This window comes from Sinocyclocheilus anshuiensis, unplaced genomic scaffold, assembly GCF_001515605.1.
Source record: "Sinocyclocheilus anshuiensis isolate Anshui unplaced genomic scaffold, SAMN03320099.WGS_v1.1 scaffold502, whole genome shotgun sequence".
Lineage (NCBI taxonomy): Eukaryota > Metazoa > Chordata > Actinopteri > Cypriniformes > Cyprinidae > Sinocyclocheilus > Sinocyclocheilus anshuiensis.
In genome coordinates, this window is record NW_015544194.1 from 2,061,077 (window position 1) to 2,066,482 (window position 5,406).

The window sequence follows — 5,406 nt, forward strand, 5'->3', positions numbered from 1 at the left end:
CGCCCAAATGTTCACGCAAAGAAAGAAGGTGTAACTTTTATTCTCGCTGTAGTATTGTTGCTGCCGTGTGTTTCGTTGTGAAAGCAAATCTACTTTGTTTGACTGGTCGCTGAGGGAATACATCAACTTCGCGATGTGGATCGCCGGATCGGCTTTCACTGTGGACGAAGCGGAGTCCAGCCCGGGGTCGTCACATGTGGTTGCACAAGCCCGCCGCCGCTCACTCTAGCTGCCGGCCGTTCCTCACTCAAGCTGGCTGCCGCTCACTCTAGCCCGCTGTGTGTTTCGTTGTGAAAGCGAAACTACTTTGTTTGGCCTTCCAAAAGAGGACACGACTAGAAATCAGTGGTTAAGTTGTATTTACAACACTGTTCCAGAACCGTTCAACCCAAATATTAATTTGTGTGCAGCGCATTTTATGGAGTACTGTTTCCTGATCCTGGTAGAGTAGACTGCAGTGCCGGCTGTTCTGACTCACAGACTGTAAGTAGGTTTTCATTTAAAGGATTTGCCACTGATGATTCAAACGCACGTTTTGAGCAGTGTAGAGTAGCGCTTTTTGTTTGTAATTTCTCCGATGACAAATGCAGACATGGTTTTATGTTTACGCGGCGCGATCACAAAATAATGTTCTTTTTAGCAACATCATATGACCCCTTTAAAGTAGTGTAGGCCCTATGTCATATTGTTACTGTAATTTTGTAATACATTTGGATAATAAAATGTATAAAAATAATTGGTAACACTTTACAATAAGGTTCCATTAGTTAATATTAGTTAATGTATTAACTAACATGAACAGCCAGGCACAAGAACAGTTTCTTTCCCCAGGCAATCTACTTCATGAACAGTTAATGTTTTCCCATTGTGCAATTAAAGTACAGTATGTGCAATAACCTTATACTTATTTATCACCCTAAACCCTAGTACATCCCTACAACTTATTTTATTTTATTCTATTCCTATTCCATCTATAGCACACCTGTACATACAATTTATTCTTTTTTTGTGGTTTATATTTATGCATGTGTATTTTATTCACATCTCATTTTTATTATCTGTGTGTTGTTGTTGTCTCCGTGTACTGGAAGCTTGTGACACTATAACAAATTCCTTGTATGTGCAAACATACTTGGCAATAAAGCTCTTTCTGATTCTGATTCTGATGTTAACAAGCACAACTTTTGATTGTAATAATGCATTAGTAAATGTTGAAATTAACATTAACTAAGATTAATAAATGATGTAGAAGTATTGTTCATGCTTAGTTCATGTTAACTAAAGTAGTTAACTAATGTTAAACTAATGAACCTTATTATAAAGTATTACCAAATAATTCGATTTGATGAAACTGACATACAACTGACATACAAACTACTGCTAGAGAAGACACAGATGTAATCATCCTTTTATCTCAAAATCTTAGTTACTAGTTCTAGTCTTCTCTGCCTATCATATATATTTTATATGTATTGAGGTGTTATTATGTTCAATTATAAAATTGTGGTGGCAACATATGAAACATGTCACTGAAAAGGCTTGAACCAGATAGAAGAGCAAATTGGCGAAGCAATTGCTCTAAATTAGGCTTTTATATGTCATTTAGGTGTTCGGCTTAAAGACACATCGCAGGAGAAGATTACAACCGTTCAGCACAAAACGTGCCACTTCAAATGGACTGTCTGTTAGGGATCAGACTCTGGGATCAGTTAATCTCATCCTGACACTGATGATTTGAGACCAGCGGGTAAGTGAGCATGCTTCACGTCTTATCTAAGGACCGCTCAAGTGTGCAGATCTGGGATCAGCGAGCTAAACGTACGTCCCATATCTGGTCCAGGAGCGGTGTCGCGTTACAACTACCGAAGGAAGGGCCGTGAGGTGAATGTTCGCTTACCTGATCACTCTAACTGCATACTGGTCCGGGGCCCGTCAGGTTGAAGAGTCCGTGACTCACCCCGCCACTGAGTCTGTACGGTAACAAGCGATGACAGCGGCGATGAGTCTTTACTCTGTCAGCAAAAAAAGAAAGAGAGAGAGGGAGAGAGGATGTCAGGCCAAATGTAACAAATTCACTGAATCACAGCAGTGGCACAGAGGTCAAGGAAAAGCAGCCGAAAAAGGTTAAAGATGAAATCAAAGCCGTGGCTCAGAGCGCCGCTGAAAATCTATCCCAGCGAGGCAAGGCCACCGCTGACGCGCTCGGCAGACAAGAAGCTAAATACTGCACGCCACTCTGGGATCTTTCATTTTCAGCCGATCAATAAGGACTTATATTTATCAGGATTCCAAGCAGCTGCCACATCTGACAACCTCCACTTCATTTTCGCACTCCACCCTCCCTCCCTCCCTCTTTCTCTCTCTCTCTAGCCATCCATCGTCCAGCCCGTCTATGTGGCCTCGTGCTAAATCGGGACCTATCGACCACCAAAGCGAAACGGGGGGCCTCCGGTGCGGCTCCAGCCCTGACGTACAGCCGCGTCCCTCTACTAATATTGGGTTAAGAAGCGTGCGTTTTGTCATTAGCCTGTTGGCTCGGGCCCATCTCCCTGCTCTTTGTTCCGCGGCACGCCATTGAAGACTGCCAAGAAAATGGCGGCGTAAAACACGTACACTTCACCCCTTCGTTTCCCCCGTGCGAGCACTTCGAAAACGCAGACATATTTAGGGAGGAAAAGCAGGGGGAAAAGAAGAAACTCTCCAATTTAAATCATTCACAGAAGCAGAAGATTTGCTGAGAGGGCGGAGAAGGCCGAGTTAAAATAGCTCAATCTCTAATCATCTGTACGACAATATTTGCTGTGAGGCATTCTAAATAGATTATCGCTGGTCCATCTGCCTCATCACTGATTTATAAGGCGTTAAGCTGCTTTCCAAAGGCAAGGACTTCCTTTGCAGCTACAGTGGAATGATTCTTGTTCGAATCAGGGCCAATGGCAGCTAAACAAGCCCGCCGCTCGCAGTAAAAGAGTTTCTGCTTTCAGCGAGTGAGAGAGGGAGAGGAAATAAAAATAGGACGGCACTATCCGGTTTGGAGTCGCCACTTGAAGCAGTTTGAATCCAAAAATGTTCTATCTGATTTTTTTTACAAAGAGACAGGGAGGAGGGGAGGAAGTGAAAAACACACACACAAACATACACACACAAAACAAGGGACATCATTAACATATGAATACTGTATGCAAATGGTTAGAAGAGAGCAGATGTTGGCGCATTTAATTGACCTATATGTGAATTGCATCCAAACCTTCTACACAGAGTATGCTGAGTGTACCACTGGATGCCCGGCAATGGCTTCCTTAAACAACACAAACAGGGAGGAAATGAGGGGAGGGAGTGTGCTTGAGAGAGAGGACGGAAAGAAGAGAGATAGAGATGTGTAAAGTGAGGCAGAGACAGATGAAGACAAAGAAACCCGTGTCGGTAAACGGCACAGCCACAGAGATGCCCAAACGCATCGGCTGTCAGCTCCTCACGTCTCTTATGGATGACATCACTGCGCCACACAGAAAATCAATCACGCTGTGGCCTTTGGGGAACATGAGCGTCTCTGACAGGTTATGAGCTGCAACCTGTGTTTATCCTCCTTAACTCTTACTTGAACTCCTATACTATACTGTCGCTCTTTTTCGTCAAGAGACAATGAAATAAAAAGAAATGGGGGGCAAAGGGGTGGAGTCATAGCGCTTCTGTTGCTAAGTTTTGCATGGGTGAACTATAAGAACCACAGATGCTAATTTAATCTGGGCTTTGCCCTTTCTTTCCCCCCTTTCTCCCTCCTGCTCGGGAATGTCATTAAATTGTATTAAACAGCCTTTTGTCCACAGGGCAAGGACCACCCGATATATGATAATACATTAATGCCCTGGTGCTACAGCCACTGAGCTGAGACGCTCTTTAAGGCCGCGGGCTGAGCGGCAAACACATGGAGCGCTAGTCTGAGTGTGCGAGTTTGCATGTGCACAAGTGTGCACGAGAGAGAGAGAGAGGCTGGCTAACAAGTGTGACACATACTAATAGAAACATACCTAATAAATTACAAGCTTTCAGGGTCTGGCAAGCTGACATTTTCTCTGTGAGCGGGACAATTTCATATCTGCGGAGCAGGGGAGCAAATTGCATCACGTGGAGATTGCTGGAAGATTAGCATAAAAATTAACACTTAAATTTCAGCTTATCGTCAAGCCTTCTTCTGCTCTTTCTGCAAAACCAAGAATCAACTCCTCTTAGAAATCTGATTAGCTTCCATGATGCTGATTATCCTAGTCATGTTCCCGCGTCTCCGTCCAAGACTCCTGGACTATTTGTTAAAATAGAATTAAAAGGCTGATCAATCCATAGGTGTCTCTCATATGCACATAGCTTTTTGCACAATTTATTTTTGTCCGGCCGCTTTATCAGCAGTCTCTCATTAAACATGCTGATTAATATGCCATAGATCGCAGAGGAGTATTTTACATTTAGATGGTTTATTATTTACATGTTAAGCCCAGCTGATTCAGCTGAAATAAATAGCATTAAGTGCAAAAATACATTTTTCATTAGAGTTCCGTAAGCCATAAATATAGCTGACATTTTTCTTTCTTTCTTCCATTTTAATTTCGCTGAGAATATTACATTATTTTGCATATGCAAATAGCTCCAGAATTTTAAATATCTGAATTAATAAATTAATAATAATAATAATAATAATAATGACGAAGATTGCTGTTATTCATTTATTAATTTAATATTTTAATACTATTAATTTAATATTTTAAGAAATGTATCAAGCTATGTAGTGTGTGTTCAATAATAATAATAATAATAATAATGATGATGATAAGGAAGATAATTATTATAAATGTATTACTAATTTATTTAATTTTTTAAGAAATGCATCAAATTATGTAGCTTATGTGCATGTGTTAAATAATAATAATTATAATAATAATAATGAAGATTAGTATTATTATTATTATTATTTATTATATACTTTAAGAAATGCATCAAACTATGTAGCGTAAATATTTGTGTTCAATAATAATAATAAGAAGAAGAAGAAAAAGAAGAAGAAGAAGAAGAAGAAGAAGAAGAAGAAGAAGGACAATTCTCATTCATAATTTATATTATTCATTTATTTCATATTTTAGGAAAAAAGTAAACAGATTCTTCAACATGCTGTTATTATTATTATTATTATTATTATTATTATTATTATTATTATTATTATTATTATTATTATTATTATTATTATTATTATTATTATTATTATTATTATTATTATTATTATTATTATTATTATTATTATTATTATTATTATTATTATTATTATTATTATTATTATTATTATTATTATTATTATTATTATTATTATTATTATTATTATTATTCATAATTACAGCATATCCTGTTTTGAATTTGTTA

At 38.6% G+C, this 5,406-nt stretch overlaps 1 protein-coding gene across 7 annotated transcripts in view; it reads right to left on the reverse strand.

The window, feature by feature from the left end:
* Nucleotides 1-5,406, reverse strand: part of LOC107696660 (zinc finger protein 536-like) — a 199,813-nt gene that overhangs the window by 125,967 nt on the left and 68,440 nt on the right. For 3 of the 7 annotated variants that reach the window (XM_016497117.1, XM_016497118.1, XM_016497116.1), the window contains one exon: nucleotides 1,898-2,012. The gene's annotated coding sequence lies outside the window, so the exon portion shown is untranslated. The other 4 variants (XM_016497120.1, XM_016497122.1, XM_016497121.1 and 1 more) reach the window with 2 other exon arrangements.